The 18,124-nt window shown below is 40.8% G+C and overlaps 1 protein-coding gene and 1 pseudogene across 5 annotated transcripts in view; one reads left to right on the top strand and one right to left on the bottom strand.

Annotated features, from left to right (window-relative positions):
* The window catches only part of CIITA (class II major histocompatibility complex transactivator), an 84,626-nt gene that overhangs the window by 35,335 nt on the left and 31,167 nt on the right, over positions 1-18,124 (bottom strand). The window lies entirely within an intron of this gene.
* LOC110198302 (uncharacterized) lies at positions 12,347-13,974 on the top strand (annotated as a pseudogene).

Below are 18,124 nucleotides of genomic sequence, written 5' to 3'. Positions count from 1 at the left end.
GACTCTTTCCTCATTCCTCCCTCTGAGAAACCTTCCAGTTTTAGCTCAAATGAAAACCTTCTCCAGACCTTCTAGTGCTTTGTCTTCTGAGGTTATCTTCCCTCTACTACAGGGGTTCCTCACCTTGTGTGTGTGTGTGTGTGTGTGTGTGTGTGTGTGTGTGTGTGTGTGTGTGTGTGTGTGATGGACCTTTCAAGAGTCTGGTAAAACCCATGGACCCCTTCTTGGAATGTTTTTAAGTGCATAAAATAAAATACATAGAATTACAAAGGAAAACAATTATATTGCAATGCAGTTATCAAAATATTTTTAACACCACCCAGCTCTACTATATATTCATATTAATGTATGTGTTGTCTCCCCCATTAAAATGGAAGTGCCTTGAGGTCAGGTCCTGTTTTTGTTCTTTCTTTGTATCTCCAGTGATTAGTACAGTGCCCAGCACTGACATAAGTGTTTATTAAAAGCTTTTTGATTGATTAATAGCACATACATTTACATCACACTTTGTATTCTGAGCTCCTCACACAATAATCCTGCAAATAAGAGGAAAAGAAACTAATGACCCCTCCTGCCTGATTATATATTTATCCCTTCCACATGACAATTTTCTGCATTGAAGTTTCGATATGTCATGGGTCGACATAAGAAATGAAGTGGGATTTTTTTGGTAGTTTTAAGGAAACTGCAGACAGCACACAAAGGCCAGCAGATGACACAGAAAAAGTTCAGAAACTCAGAAATGCATAAAATACATATACAGTATTGTATAATATCAATATATTTTGTCTTTTAGCGTTATAATAATTCAGACTTCCTCTCTGTAAACCTCTTGGTTTACCTATACAAAGGGAGGGCCAAAAATGTTTACACAGATTTTCCAGATCATTGGGGTGCTGCACCCCTCACCTCTGCAATGTGGAAGGGATAATTATACTGATACTTTCTAACAACTTTCCCCAACCTGAGACTAAGCAAAGTGGAGAGGTTACCCCAGCTCCTCACAGAGAAACAACTTTTCCTTCTTGTGGGCCAGCCTTTGCAAAGGCAGCCTCTGTTCTATAAAAGAGTAAGGGTGGAGACTGTCCACACACACACAGACACACACACACACACACACACACACACACACACACACACCCACCAGCTGTATAGGAGGGGCAACTATCTGTGACCAACAGAAGAAGAACTGAGAGTGTACCGGTGTCCAATTTCTGGAACGGAAGGAGGCTGTATAGCATTGTGGTTGGTGACTAGTCTATGAGGACTCCAGGGAGTTATTCATTAGACATGAAGAATTCAATCTGTTTTAGCAACTTAAGTGAGGAGGGATCCTATTCGCCCCATGCCCCAAGGCCACCCATGTCTTCCCCGCAAGGCTATGTCATTTGCTTTCAACATTTTTCCCCTCCCGACACAGTCATACGGAGCATTGTTTTAGGTTCTAGGTCAGCCTTGTGGGACAAATCACTTCACCTTTCTGGGGCTCAAATTTCTTTTTTTAAAAAAATATATAAATTTATTTATTTTCAGTTTTCAATATTTACTTCCACAAGATTTTGAGTTCCAAATTTTCACCCCATCTCACTCCTCCCCCCACCCCAAGATGGCATGCATTCTGAATACCCTTCCCCTAGTCTGTCCTTCTTCTATCTCTCCCCCCTTCTCTTATCCCCTTCCCGTTCTATTTTCCTGTAGGGCAGGACAGACTTCTGTACCCCATTTCCTGTATTTCTTATTTCCCAGTAGCATATGAAAACATTTTTTTAAACATGTTTTTAAAACTTTAGGTTTCAAATTTTCTTCCTTCCTCCCTCCCCACCCACCCTCATTGAAAAGGCAAGCAACTCAATATAGGTTATACATGTGCAGTTATGCAAAACACTTCCATAGTAGACATGTTGTGAAAAACTAACTCTATTTCCCTTAATCCTATCCTGCCCTCCCATTTATTCTATTCTTTCTTTTGACCCTGTCCCTCCTCAGAAGTATTTGCTTCTGATTACCCCTTTCCCAATCTGCCCTCCTCTCTATCGTCCCCCTGCTCTCTTGTCCCCTTCTCCCCCTATTTTCCTGTAGGGTAAGACAGATTTCCATACCCAATTGAATGTGTATGTTATTCCCTCCTTAAGCCAAATCCTATGAGAATAAGATTCACTCATTCCCTCTCACCTTCCCCATTTCCCCTCCACTGTAAGAGCTTTTCTTTTGTGTTTTTTTTTGTGAGATAATTTACCCCATTCTACCTCTCCCTTTCTTCTTCTCCAGTATAATCCTCTCTCATCCCTTAATTTTATTCTCCAGATATGACCCCTTAATCTTCAACTCACCCTGTGCCCTCTATCTATCTATCTATCTATCTATCTATCTATCTATCTATCTATCTATACTAACATACATATAATTTTTTCCTCCAACTACCCTAATACTGACAAAGGTCTCATGAGTTATAAATATCATCTTTCCATGCAGGAATGTAAATAGTTCAACGTTAATAAGTCTCTTATGATTTCTCTTTCCTGTTTACCTCTTCATGTTCCACTTGAGTCTTGTATTTGAAAGTCAAATTTTCTATTCAGCTCTGGTCTTTTCATCAAGAATGCTTGAAAGTCCTCTATTTCATTGAATGTCCATTTTTCCCCCTGAAGGATTATACTCAGTTTTGCTGGGTAGGTGATTCTTGGTTGTAATCCTATCTCCTTTGCCCTCCGGAATATTATATTCCATGCCCTGCGTCCTTTAATGTAGAAGCCGCTAAATCTTGTGTTATCCTGATTGTGTTTCCACAGTACTTGAATTGTTTCTTTCTGGCAGCTTGTAATATTTTCTCCTTGACCTGGGAACTCTGGAATTTGGCTACAATATTCCTAGGAGTTTTCCTTTGGGGATCTCTTTCAGGAGGAGATCGTGGATTCTTTCAATTTCTATTTTGCCCTCTGGTTCTAAATATCAGGGCAGTTTTCCTTGATAATTTCTTGAAAGATGATGTCTAGGCTCTTTTTTGATCATGGCTTTCAGATAGTCCAATAATTTTTAAATTCTCTCTCCTGGATCTATTTTCCAGGTCAGTTGTTTTTCCAATGAGATATTTCACATTGTTTTCTTTTTTCATTCTTTTGGATTTGTTTTACAGTGTCTTGATTTCTCATAAAGTCACTAGCTTCCAATTGCTCTATTCTAATTTTTAAGGAAGTATTTTCTTCAGTAATCTTTTGGACTTCCTTTTCCATTTGGCCAATTTTTCTTTTTAGGGCATTCTTCTCCTCATTGGCTTTTTGGACCTCTTTTGCCATTTGGGTTAGGCTATTTTTTAAGGTGTTATTTTCTTCAGTATTTTTTTGGGTCTCCTTTAGCAAGCTGTTGACTTGTTTTTCATGATTTTCTTGCATCACTCTCATTTCTCTTCCCAGTTTTTCCTCTACTTCTCTTACTTGCTTCTCAAAATCCCTTTTGAGCTCTTCCAAGGCCTGGGACTGATTCATATTTTTCTTGGAGGCTTTGGATGTAGGAGCTTTGACTTTGTTGTCTTCTTCTGGTTGTATTTTGATCTTCTTTGTCACCAAAGTAAGATAATATAGTCTGACTCTTTTTGCGCTGCTTGCTAATGATCGTGGCCAGTTACTTGAGTTTTAAACTCTTTGTTAAGGTAAGAGTCTGCTTCCAATGTGGAGAATGTACTGTCCCAAGCTTCAGGGGTTTATGTAGCTGTTTTCAGAGATACTTGTAGGGACCCGTAAATTTTCAGTTCTTGCAAGGTGGTATGATAAGGGGCGAGGTGTTTACCTTTCCTGGCCTGTGCTGTGGTCTGTTAGTGACCACAAGCACTCCTTTCTGTCCTGGAACTGTGAGGAGGTTTCCTGTCCACAGCCACTACAAGCTCCACTGCCACTCCTCCTCACCCCAGGACCCCATCCAGAACTGTGACCCAGATCCAAGCATGGGCAAAGCAAGAGATTCCTGCCTCAGCAGCAAGAGATCCCTGCAATCCCCTCTGATCAGCCACTGATTCCCCCTCAGTCTGTGGGCCGGAAGCTCAGGAAGCAGCTGTCCACCCCAGTGCCGCGTTCTTGGGGAACTGGATCTGAGACCCTGCCTTCCTCTCTCAGCAGCACAGAAACAGACTTTTCCCACTGACCTTCTAAGTTGTCTTCAGAGTTTGTGGATTGAGGAGTCTGGAAACCGCCACAGCTGCCCACGATTCAGTCCTCTGAGGCCTGCTCCAGGTTTGCTGTGGCCTGCATGCCCATGCCGCCCTGTGCTCAGCTCCCAGCCCAATGCGATATACCTTTCTGATCAATCATCCAGGTTGTCTTGGGCTGGAAATTTGTTTCACTCTGTCTTTTTGTGGGTTCTGCTGCCTTAGAATTTGTTTAGAGCCATTTTTATAGGTATTCAGAGGGGTTTGGGGCAGAGCTCAAGCAAGTTGCTGCTTTCACTCTGCCATCTTGGCTCCGCCCCTGGGCTCAAATTTCTTATCTGTTAATTGGAAATAATAATATCTGCCCTAACCTACTTCATGGGGTGATGTGATGATCAAATGAAGAAATGATTTTAAACTAACCTTAAAACCTGTGAAGCAAAAAACACTAGATACTATCATTACCACTACTACTACTACCACCACCAGTATTAATCTTATTTTCATATTTTTGAGGAGTTCAGATAAAAGTTCCTGGGATAAGTAGGATCCTAATTTTAGCTTTTAAATTAATGTTCTGTGGACTATAGATAAAAAATTGCCTTTTTGTAATTGAGTAAAAAAATTGGGATAATAATGATGATGATCAGCATTACCAACTACTTCTATTTGTCATATTAGAGAGGCTAAAGGGGATTCCAGCATCTTCTAACTTGTTCCAATGTGGCCTCTCAATTTTTTTTAGTCACTGAGGATTCCCATTAGCAAACCTATATTCAACAGTCAGAGGAAAAATGTAATCCTAAGGTTAAATACTTTATCCTATTTTGGGAATTATCCATCATTTGGGCTTATCTGCAGAATAAATGCCCATTGAATGAAAAGAGAGAGTCTGTTTCAACAAGGGCTTCATAAGACTTGAACTTCGATAGCTAGTATAGTCAAATACAGAGCCAGATCATTGATTTGAATATCCAGGCCATTCTAGGTTACTGACCCAGTCAGGGAGTAAGAAGATGTTTGTGAGGTCAGTCTACGCTGAAAAGATCTCTTGTTCAACCCTGGAGCAGTGCTGCTTGCTTTGACCAATACTCCTTTATTTTCTCAAGAGTTGAACATCTGTTTGGCCTTTGGGCCATGTCTGCAGAAGCTCAGAAATAAGTGGCTACAGGTAGTTTTGTTTACTGAGGCATTCAGCCTGTCTCAGCTCCAGTTCCCCGCTTCCCTTCCCACACCCCTCCAAGAAAGGGGAGAGGTCAAATAACAAACCAATTGTATTTGGGAGAGTCAGGTCAGTTGTTTTCCGCACTAAGCTACTTCTTTTCTGCAGATATCTGTGCTGATCCCCAAGGTGCACACCTGGTTTACCTAAACAAACCTTACTATCAACCTTGACTTTACCTTCATTTGCAGGAAATACTAGGAGCGTTATGGAGTGCTTATTCTCTCCTGTCTATTTCTCCTTTTGAGATATTTTACAGAAAACAAAAAGCTGATAGTGTTTTTAGAATGTCCTCTCCTAAAAGCCTTTTTGCTCTCATTCCCACCCCCACTCTCTAAAGTGTTAGCTTAGATTCTTCATTCTTTAGAATGGAATTGCTCATTTCCATCATAGCTAATATCTAAATACCCCTACCCTCTTCTGCGAATATTTACTTCACCCAAACTCTAATCAGCATGCTATAATCTCTGTTTTCCAACATCCTTCCTGGCTAGGAATCTTCCTCTAAATAACAAGATTTAGAGCTGTAAATCTACAGCTCCTACATTTTGTAGAAGAGAAAACTGAGGCCCAGAGAAATTAAGTGCTGTGTCCAAAGCTACACAGTAATAATAATAATCAGAGCCAGCATTTAAATAGCTAACATGTGCCAGACCATGTGTTAAGAGCTTTCCAATTACTATCTCATTTGATCCTCAGAGCAACCACGGGAAGTAGGTGCTATTATGATCTCCATTTTACAGATGAGGAAACTGAGGCAGACAAGAATTAAGTGACTTGCTCAGAATCACCTAGTTAATAAGTGTCAGATGATGGATTTGAACTCAGATCTTCCTGACTCTGGAATCAGTCCTCCATCCATTGTGTCACCTAACTGCCCTATCCCCAGGTTCCATCACAAGTCCACTTTTCTTTCTATGTTCTCTTTCTTGGTAATCTCATTAACTCTAATGGATTTGATTATGATCTCTGTGCGGACCTTAGATGTCCCAGACCTATATATTCAGCTCGCATTTCTCTTCTAAGCTCCTATCATGTATCTTTGGCTCATTTTTTTGGACATCTCAACTTGAATGTCCTTGAAGCTTCTCAAATTCAGCATGTCCAAAACAGAACTTATTATCTTTCTCCTACCCCTCATCCTAACTTCCCTATTCTTGTCAAGAGTACTACCATTCTTTAGTCTTCTAGGTTTGTCATCTAGTCGTCAATCTTGACTCTACTCTCATTTACTCTCAGATTCAACCCTTTGCCAAGTCTTGATCATCCTACCTCCAAAACATCACCTGAGTCCATCTCTTTCACATTACTCACATGGCCATCACCCTAACTGAGCTTCCAACATCCAGCCTCTCTCCTCTCCAATCTATTCTCTGAACAGCTGCCAAAACGGTACTCCTAAAACACAAATCCAACCATGTCATCCCTGTGCTTAAGATGTTTCAGGGATTTCCTATTGCCTCATAAACTAGAAGCTCCTGCTGTGTTTGTATCAAATAAGATAACAAGAACTTTATAAACCTTAAGGTGCTATAGAAAGGTTAGCTATTATTACCCATTTGCTCTGTTTTGCATTTGAAGTCCTGTACAATTTGGGTGACCTTTCTTTCCAAGCTGATCACACACTACTTTTTGGCTTATGTTCTCTACTTTCCAGCCAAATTGACCTATTTCCTAGTCTCCATACACAACATTCCATGTCCTATCTGCATGACTGCATAATTCTTCTCGTGTGCTATTACTCTCCACTTTGACTCTTAAAACTTCTAGCTCTTTTCAAGTCTCAGTTCAAGTATTACCCCTTTGCCAGAGGCCTTTGCTGACGGATTACTCCAATTATCTGTGTATGGTGACAATCTCCCCCCTTCCATAATACTAATTTGTTGTTGTTGCTCAATTGTTTTCAGTCATGTTCAATTCATGACCTCATTTGGGGTTCTCCAGCCTTTTTTATAGATGAGGAAACTGAGGCAAACCAGGTTAAGTGATTAGCCTGGGGTGATACAGCTAATAAGTCTCTGAGGCCAGATTTAAACTCAGGAAGATGAGTCTTCCTCACTCCAGCACTTTATACGCTGCACTACCTAGCTGCCCAATAATAGTAATAACTAACATTTACATAACTCTGGTTATGTGCCAGGCACATAACTAAGTGATTTGCTTTGCATAACTAAATAATAAGTGCTTTGCAATTATTATCTCATTTAATCCTTACAACAACCCTGGGAGGTAGGTGCTATTATTATTACCATTTTACAGGTGAGGAAACTGAGGCAAACAAGGTATGACTTGTCCAGGTTCACATAGCTAGTGAGTATCTGAGGCTGGATTTGAACTCAGCCTTCCTAACTCCAAGTTGACATTACCCACTGTATCACAATGCTAATATTTTGCATTTATTTTGTTTTTACTCATTACATTCAATTAGTAGAATATGAACTCCTTTAAAGCAGGGACTCTGATTTTTGTCTTTATTCCTTGGCATCTAACATGGTGTGTAGCCCATAGAAGATGTTTCTTAAATGTTTGTTGACTGAATCTGGCTCATTGTTTTGTATCCTGCATGTGTGTGTGTGTGTGTGTGTGTGTGTGTGTGTGTGTGTGTGTATGCAGGGCGAGTGTGTTTAGTGAGACAAGGGAATAGCAATCCCTACATCCTTAATTTGTACAGCATGGGATACTGGCAAGAATGTTCAACTTAGAATCAGAGGAGCTGGGTTCAAATCCTGACTGCTACTTTTTAGCCATGTAATCTTTGGCTAGTCACTTTAACTCCCTGGGCCTCAGTTTCCTCATCTGTAAAATAGAGGTAACAATACTTGTGCTAATTATTTCACAGGGTTCTTGTGAGGAAAAGTGCTTTGCACTATATAAACATGGGTTATTTTTATTTATTAAAATAAGTGGATTGAGGTAAATGTCTTCTGAGGTTCCTCCCAGATCTAAATCCTATGATCCTAATTTTTCTCCAAAATTTCCCAGTTGTCTCACAAAGGTTCTTCTTCCTTTTAGTCTGTCAGCCTACCTAACTACTCTCATATGGCTTAGTTTAAACCAACCTTCTCTGCCACCCCCTACCCCAGTCTTCCCACAGCTTGGCTCCGGAAAGGAATGTTCCCCCTTATGAAGGATCAGTTGCTTTTACTTTCTCCCTTTGGTTAATTATTTAGGGATGTGTCAAATTTGAAATTACACCTGTTTCCTGGGGCCTCAGGGAGGGGAGGGGCAGGTTTGGAGGAGGCTGCAAGCTGTTATCTGAGATAGCTAGTTCATCATAAGGAACCATGAATACAGAGGAAGGAAGAGTGTTAGTAAATTAATCAAGTTCCCCTTTCCCTTATACCTTTGCCATGTTTGATAAATGACCAAAATGGCACAGTTGGGGATGGAGAAGTGTAGGAAAGGGGCAACTCTAGCCAAATTATCAATCACATCCTCTGCTTTTCCTTTTCTTTGGACTACCCACCTTCAGAAAATCAGAAAGATCCAGGAAGAAGAACCATAGACCTGGAAGTCTGGGGTCAAGTTAACAGAGTTTGTCTCATTGCTTTATGAAGAGATGAAAGCATACATTTTATGATTTGAAGGAAGATGGGAAAGCCATCTCTCACACTGGGCTCTTCTCATGCCCAATTCCAATTCTGCCTTACCCTTCACTCCCTTGGGCCTTAAAGACTTTTCTGCCTTCCTCAGTCTCCTGTATAGAAACAAACACCCCCGGGAAGGATGTCACCTTAACCTCTAGTCAGCTAATGCCTTTGCCCAAATGAGTCAGCTGAGAAAACAGCCCAGTGGGAATGGGATATAAGAGAGATATGAGGATAGTGACAGGAGCCCAGGATCTGGGACAGATTACCCTCTGCTATTGTCCTCTCCTTGAACGCTCCAGCTATCATTATGATCTCTTGCACCAAATATTCCTGGAGAACTTTGATCTCTCTTTTGCCCTTCTTCACTCCTTACACTTTATTATATTTATACAGGTTATGTCACATTCCTTTTTCCAAGTAAGCCCCCTGAGGGCAGATTTTTATTTTTCACTTTGTGTGGTCAGCTTTTGGGACAATGCCTTGAACAGTTGTTTTAATAAATGTTTTTTGAAGGGGTGGTGTAAAGGGTTACCAAAGACAGACTTCTCAGAGAGTCATTTTTCTTAGAGGTGGCCCATAGGGATTGTAAATTGGGAGGAGATAAAGAGGAAGATGATAAGAGAACAGGTTGGGTTCCAGAGATTAAAACATATAAGGAGAACTTTCCCTCCTCTGAAATGCTTGGGCAGTTCTCGGATCATTTCTCTCTCCCTCCTTCCCCTTCTACTTCATTCTAGCTCCTCTGACACTCTTTAAAGAAAACAGTCGTCATGACCTCCCTGTAGCTGTTCATAATGTCTATCTGTCTGCTTGGCCTTTCTATGAGATGGCAATCTCTGCCCTCAGGGCTGACCCAGGTCTATTCCCTGACCCTAAATCCCAGTGCCTGGTGCTCATAGGTATACCGATGGATCAAAACTCTGCCAAGGCATGGAGTAATTTACATCTAAAGAGCTCACAAATATTCTCCTCTAAGATCCTTCTACAGCCATAGAGATATGTGAGAGTGGCCTCATGCTATAAATGGGGAGGCTGAGGCCCAGACAGTAGAAGACCCATAATCTTAGAGTTGTATAAAATCTCAGCAAATTTGCACTCAAGATACTCCATTTTGGTTGGGCAGTAGATAGAGAGCTGGGCCTGGAGTCAGGAAGACCTATGTTCATATCTGACCTTAGACACTTATTAGGTGTGTGACCTTGGGCAAGTCATTTTTAACTTCTGTCTGCCTCAATATCCTCAACTGTAAAATGGAGATAATAATAGCACCTACTTCCCAGAGTTGTTGTGAAGAGATAGAGGAGATTTGTGAAGGACTTGGCACAGTGCTTGGCACATAGCAGGGGCTTAATAAATTCTTGTTTTTTTCTTTCCTATGTGCTTTAGTTTCCACATCTATAAAATGAGGAGATTGGACTACAATACTTTCCAATCCTGATTCTATGGTCCTATAAAATTCACAGAGATGTAAAGCTGGAGCAGCTAGCTCGCGCCATGGATAGAGCACTGCTGCTGGAGTCAGGAGGACTTGAGTTCACATCTGTCCTCAGACACTTAGTAGCTGTGTGACCCTGGGCATGTCACTTAACCTTGATTGCCACCAAGAAAAAGACATAAAGCCAAATATCTTAGAGAGAATTAAAATTTTTGACTGACAGAATTGGGCAGCTTCCATGTAAAAAGAGTTCAGTTGGTGAAATGGAAAAAGCAGAGAGTCAGGTGAGGCGAGGAAACCTAGATTTTAGTCATAGGGTTGCCACTAACTGTATGGATGACCTTAAGTTCCTGCTCCTATTTGGACCTTTGTTTCATGAGATCATAGGGTCACAGATCTAAAGGGGGAAGGAACCTTGTAGATCATATCTTTCACCCCGTCATTGTACAGATAAGGAGATTGAGTTCTAGAGAGTTTAAGTGATTTACTCCAAAATCACACAGTAAGTATCAGAGGCAGGATTTAAACCCAGCTGCTCCAATTCTAATCAATTAATACCATGTTTCTCATATATTACAAATGACAATATTGGGCTAGGTGATTTCCAGATCCCTTCTAGTTCTAACATTCTATGGTTTGAAGATGGCTGGTCTTCTTCAACAGAGAAAGATGGAATCTGAGAGGGGAGAGGGTCAAGGTACAGCTCACTCTGCCCAATACTAAAAGACTGGAACCAGCAAGAGTGGGCATCTGGTCCTTGAATAAGAGAGGAAAGGATGAATCAGACCGGTACCCTGTTTTATCTGAGGTCAGGCGCAAGGAAACTGAGTTGCTGATCTCCCTGGATAAACCCTGTATGTCTCCTTTGAGAGGAGCCTGTGGGGAAGGGGAGGGGTACTCACACAAACTGCGGTGACAAACTGTGGTTTGTTAAGCAGCGGTATGAAACCAGACCACCTGCAGGAGCAGCACGCTGCCAAAAACAGATGCCTGTTTACCTAGCCTTATTTTGCCATGGGGGGCTTTTTTTTTTTCCAAACAGCCAGTTAGTGCTTTCAAACCCTAGATCCTGCTTAGGCCTCCACCAGCTTTCTAACCAAGACAGTGATATATTAGCCAGGGTATTCTTAGAAACTCCACTTCAGTTACTTTGTCCTCTACTGGGCTAGTCTACCAAAGATTGTGTGAAAGCCTGTAACACTTGTTACCTCATCACAAAGGAGGTAGATCATCTATAAATCCTAAAACATAAGAGAGAGACAGAGAAACAGAGGAGACACACACACACACACACACACACACACACACACATGCACACACAGAGACAGAGAGACAAAGAGGAGACAGAGAGAGAGACAGAGACAGAGACACAGAGAGACAGAGAGACAGAAAGAGAGAAGAGAGACAGAGAGAGAGACAGAGACAGACAGAGAGAGAGGAGAGAGAGACAGAGAAAGAGAGAGAGAGAGGAGAGAGAGAGAGAGAGAGAGAGAGAGAGAGAGAGAGAGAGACAGAGACAGAGAGAGACAGAGAGAGAGGAGACAGAGAGAGAGAGAGACAGACAGAGACAGAAAGAGAGACAGAGAGAGAGAAAGAGAGAGAGGAGACAGACAGAGAGAGAGACAGAGAGAGAGAGAGAGGGACAGACAGAGAGACAGAAAGAGACAGAGAGAGACAGAGAGAGAGGAGACAGACAGAGAGACAGAAAGAGACAGAGAGAGACAGAGAGAGAGAGGAGACAGAGAGACAGAGAGACAGAGACAGAGAGGAGAGAAGAGAGAGAGAGGAGAGACAGAGAGAGAGAGAAGCAACTTTCTTAAATTGGGGTTTAAGGAGATCTGAGCTCCATGGTTTTGATGGACCATTTGCTGGTAAGGTATTAAAATGGAGTGATTAAATTTCTTATTCCTAGCCCTTTCCTTTGTTTTTTTTTTGTTTGTTTGTTTGCTTTTGCAAGGCAATCAGTGTTAAATGACTTGCCCAGATTCACACAGCTAGCAAGTGTCAAGTGTCTGAGGCCATATTTAAACTCAGGTCCTCCAGATTCCAGGGCCAGTGTTCTACCCATTGTACCACCTAGCTGCCCCTCTTCCCTTTGTTTTTTAAACACCAAGTCTGTTGAATTCAGCTCAATCGATCAACACTTACTAAGTCTCTACCACGAACCAGGCACTTTTAGGCACTCAATATAACATTGAGACAGTCCCTGCCTTCAAGAAGCTTATCAGGGGAGGTAATATATATACATAGATATATTTAAAATACACATAAGGGCTTTTCTGGGAATTACGGGGAGAGGCATTAGCAGCTGAGAAGATCAAGAAAAGCCTACCATAGAAGGTGGCACTTGATCTGAGCTTTGCAGGCAATTATGGATTTTGTGAGGTGGGGATGGGAGCCAGTCTGTGCAAAGGCAGAGAGATGGAATGTTGTGGGTGAAGAATAGCAAATTTGGCTTCATCATAGGGCATGTGAAGGTTCATAATGCACTATAAGGTTGGAAATACAGGCAGGTTGTGAAGGGCTTTAAACGTTCCATGAAGGAATCTGTATTGATCCTATCAAGTGATATGATTAGATTTGTGCTTTAAAAATATTACTTTGGAGTAGCAGCAGCAGCATTGCTCCAATAGACTCCTCAAGCTTCAGTCTCTGATCTTGATCCCAGGAGAGACATTATACCACTCACACCCACCAGAGTGGACCCTAGGCTGCCTGAGACTCTCTTAGTGACATCAGGGTGCATCATACACACATCGAGGCTGTGGGCAAGAGAACAAATAGAACTCCAAAGATGGGAGGCAAGATTAGTCAGAAAGAGCACAATATAAATGATGAGAAAGCCAAGGATGAAGACAAAAAGGCTGAAGAAGCTGGTGTAGAATAAGAAGAAACTCCTAAGGAGAATGACAAGAACCAGACAGTGGCAGAAACCACAGATGTGAAGAACCACAAAGTGGAGACCAATAAAAATTCACAGATCAATGCTAACAAGATTGAAGACAAGGAATCAGAGCAAGATGCAGTGGTAGGCAAAGAGGCTCTGAAATCAGAGCCTGAGGAACCCTGATGCAAAGGCAGAGCAGCAGAAGGACATGGAGTGGGAGCAGGCCCTTGCCTCTGCTACAGCTCCCAGTAGTGACGCTTCTGACTTCAGTGTCTAGCACTGTGGCAAAGATCTCAGTCTTCAGAAATCACAGCAACTAGTAAAGTAGATGACAAAAGCAAAAAAGGAAGGGAAAAAAAAAAGACGGAGGCTTGCCCAAGAAACTAAAAGTGAAGAGGCTCCAGTTTAGACTAAGAACCTAGCAGCAACTACTGCTTCTTCCAAGGGGACCCCAGCAGCAGTGGAAGCCCTCAGCTATACACCTAAGGCCCAGGAATCTGTAGCCCCAGAAGAAGGAGCTAAACCTTCTGAGGTTCCGACTGCTAATTTGGATCAAACCATAGCAGTGAAAAATGAATATCCTACTGAAAATTAAAATAATAATAACCACTTAAAAACTCACTCTCTCACTCTCACTCTCTCTCCTCCCAGCTATACTAATTTTTTTTCAAATCTGAAATAATGATATATATATTGCTTCTCCCCCCCCCCCAAAAAAAAGGATGTCCTATCAAGGCAGGGAAGGAGGTTGTGGGGGAGAGAATTGCATCTAAACTGCTGTTAGATTCACTCCACTGATATAGCAAAGTCACTTTTCTTCTGTAATAGGATTTGAGAGTGCTGTGTTTGTTTTTACCCACAGAGCCTGTGCCAAGGTAATTGGATTTTTAAGAAAACAGTATTTTCTGGGTTTTTTAAATTTACACTCTTTCTTATTTTGATATATTTTTAAAGCCATAGATGAATGCCAACTTTCAGACAATACCCACTTAACTATCCCCATATTTTTCTCAATGCCAATCCTCCATTCTTCCTCTCCAGATATTTTTGGGAGTAACAAATGTTCTCAATCCACTCAGCCCATACAGATTTCCCATGACCGGTTAATGTTTGTCTGTGGTTGGATGCACCTGTAGTTCTGTTTTTTGGTCAGTGGAGATGAAAAAAAAGTCTATATTTATTGCAGTTCAGTTTCTCTTCCATTCTGTGTCACAGACACCAATACACCATTCACTGGAAAATGAAAAAAATAATACACACGCAAAAAAAGAAAAAAATGTACAATAGATGCATTGAAATTATATGTAATTGTAATTTTTTATGTATATGTAATTATGTAAAATTATGTAATTTTATATGTATATGTGATTTATATGTATATGTATATGTAATTTATATGTATATGTAATTTTTTTTATGCAACAGAAATAATGTTGAATAAAAAAAGATACTACTTTGACAGCCTGTAGAGAGGATGGATTAGAGATGGGGAAAATAAGGCAAGGTGACCATTAGGAGGCAAATAGAAGATGATTGACAACTGGATGTGAAAGGCAATCTGTGGTATAGAAAGTTGTAAGGCTGATGGTCAGGTGATTTAAAAAAGTTATAGATCTGAGATGTGTCTAGGTTATAAGAGAAAAACAAATGAGGTAAAGATCACAAGTCATAGCCCTCTCTACTCTCTCATAGGCAAGAAAATTACTTCCCTTTGTATTTTCCAACTTTGATCCTTTATAGTTCCTTAGCTGTTACCTCATCTCTGGACTGTTGATCCTACACACATTAACAACTCCTACCCGGCTGCAAAAAAAACTTCAATAGAATTTGATTCCACAAACATTTACGAAGCACCTACTATGCTCAAGGCATTTTGCTAGGTGCTAGGGACATAAAAACAAAGATGAAAGACCTTCCTCAAGGAGCTTATTTATATTCTACTAGGGCAAGTCACTTAAACTCTGTCTACCTCAGTTTCTTCATCTGTAAAATGTGAACAATAATAATAGCACCCATCTTTCAGAATTCTTGTGAGGATCAAATTAAGTAACATTTGTAAAGCATTTTTACAAACCTTAAAGTGCTATATAAATGCTAGCTGTTATTGTACACATGCAGTAGGTAATAGAATTATGGATTTGGGGTAGGAAGTTGTGAGTTCTTATATTGCCTTAGTCATTTAACTACTTGTATGACTCCTGGCAATTCATTTAACCTTTATGGGCCTCAGTGTCCTCATGTGTAAAATGATGGGGTTGGACTCAATGATCTCTAAGGTCCCTTCCCGCTTTAAATCTATGATCAGATGAAGTAAACACAAAGTAGATACAAGAGGATAGAAAGTAGTTTCAAAGAGAGAAAGCAAGTGCTAATAGCTAGGGAAATCAGGAAAGGTCTCACATAGGAAGTGACTCCTGAGCTCTGCCTTGAAGGACACTAAGGATTCCAAGAGCCAGAGATGAAGAAAGAATAAATACCATAAATGTTAGACCTCCTCCAAACAAAGACATGGAGATAAAAGACAGTCTTTAGGGGGCAGCTAGGTGATGCAGTGGCTACAGCACTGGTCCTGGACTCAGGAGGACCTGAGTTCAAATCCACTCTCAGACTAGACACTTGACACTTACTAGCCGTGTGACTCTGAGCAAGTCACTTAACCCCAATTGCCTCGGGAAAAAAAAAAAAGATGGTCTTTCATATGAGGAGCTGGTAGCAGACCAGTTTGAGCAGAGCTAAGAAGATTTGAAAAGGAGTAACATAAAATAAGATTGGAAAGATAGATGGCAGCCAGAGTGTTGAGGACCTCAAATACCAGGTTGGGTATTTTATATTTTATCCTAAGAGCAATAGGTAGTCATTGAAAAAAAATTGAGTAAGGTTCAGGGGTGATACAGTCAGAGCAGGTTTTTAAGAATACCAATTGGGTAACTGTGTGGAGGATACTGGAAGCGAGGGAGCCCAACCAGAAAATGATGACAAATTTAAATGAGAGGTGAGAACATCTGAACTAGACCCTACAAGTAGATGGATGGGGACTGATGCCAGAGATGTTGTGGAAGTTAAGACAAAAAATGATTAGCAATGCTCCCATAGAGCATGCTCAGAACTGCTCCTCCTGATTCCACCACAGCTTTGGGGCCTGCTTCCAGTCATTCGTTGGCCTAGCTCTTACTGCTAAGTTCTCCCTAGGGGCTCCATTTTTGGGAGGAGTCCAGGGCAGCTTGGTTTCCCTCCCAAGCTATGCTTCTGACTTTCATTTATTTATTTATTCATTTATCTAGTCATTCATTCATTCATTCATTCATTCATTCATTTGTTCATTTATCTATCTATTCATTTATCTATCCATTTATTTATTTGTTTGTTCATTCATTCATTTACTTATTTATTCATTTATTCATTCATTCATCTATCTCTATCTATCTATCTATCTATCTATCTATCTATCTATCTATCTATCTATCTATTTATCTATTTATTTATTTGGCAATTGGGGTTAAGTGACTTGCCCAGGATCACATAGCTAGCGCTTCTGACTTTTCTGACTTCTACACCATTCCTTGCCTAGATACTTTCATCTCACTCTCCCTAACTTTTTGGCTCCCCCTTTTTTTGAATTGTTTTCCGCTAACAGAATGTAAGCCGCTTGAATACAGAGACTCTCGTTTTTTATTTACTTTTGTATACACAGAGCTTAGCAAAATGCTTGGAAGATAGTTAGCTCTTGATAAATACTTGTTACTTTGTTGTCTTGCCCTCAGGTTGGGGTTTAAAAGCCAAAGAACAACGAAAAAGAGAGCCTAACCCTTTTCATTAGAAGCAAGCTCCACAGGACTGAACCTGGTCCAAGCTACATGTCTAGGTATAGGACAGGGAGTGGGTGTAGTATCCCAGTTCCCTGGGCCCAGTCATGGTTTCCTCATGGTAAACAACAAAGAAAACCAAACTTGGAAATGTAAAAGGAAAATGAAATGTCCAAGCCTGGAATCACAGAAAACAATTGTTTCGAACTCTGACCTTGCCCTGAACCATAGTCCTTGTATTATCGGCTTCCTTTGGGTTATGTCCCAACTTTACCTTAGATTCAACCTATCCTTGACCAAACTCCTCATCTCTTCCACAGAACAAACAAAGGAAAAAATTCTTTTCCCCTCCCAACTTTCCTAATTCTCTTTTAGTTTCCTAGATTTGAAATCTTGGAGTCATCTCTCCTCACATCTAATTTGTTGTTTAATCTCTGTTCTTCCTTATCCCAAAATGTCTTAAGATTCACCCCTTTCCTTACATTCCCACAGCTGTCACCTAGTTCATGCCCTAATCCCTTCATGCAAGGTTTGTTGCATTAGCCTCCTTCCAATCTATACAGGCAGACTAATTTTTCTAAAACTAGCCCTTCATCAGCTCATTCACATTCCAAGTTTTCCCACGCAGTGGCTCCATGCTGCCTATCTGGGGAAATCTTAGCCCTTCCATCTGAAATTTAAGGTCCTTTACATCTGGGCTCACTGTACCTCAACTACTTTGTCTCCTATGACTCCAAAGTGCTAATTCTAAATCCAGTTAAGTGGGTCTCCTTAATGTTTGCTCTTATGTCTTGTTTTTGAATGGTCTATGCCTTTGTTTCTGCTCTTATTCCCACCCATAATGCTTTCCCCAGTCCTCTCTGCCCATCCTTCAAGGCAAAGTGACCTTTCCCTTTTTTCAACTTCAGCTACATTTCTGGGCCTGCAATTTCACCGTTCGATGCTTGATGATTTTATTCTTCTCTGTTTCAGCATTCCAAGGCTTTTGAGGGCAGACACCTCATTGAATATTTCTCCAGATGGGTCATAATTCCTAACACAGTACTGGA

Source organism: Phascolarctos cinereus, unplaced genomic scaffold (genome assembly GCF_003287225.1).
Source record: "Phascolarctos cinereus isolate Bilbo 61053 unplaced genomic scaffold, phaCin_HiC Scaffold_4;HRSCAF=312, whole genome shotgun sequence".
Classification (NCBI taxonomy): Eukaryota; Metazoa; Chordata; class Mammalia; order Diprotodontia; family Phascolarctidae; genus Phascolarctos; species Phascolarctos cinereus.
This window is presented reverse-complemented; position numbering and strand designations above follow the sequence as displayed.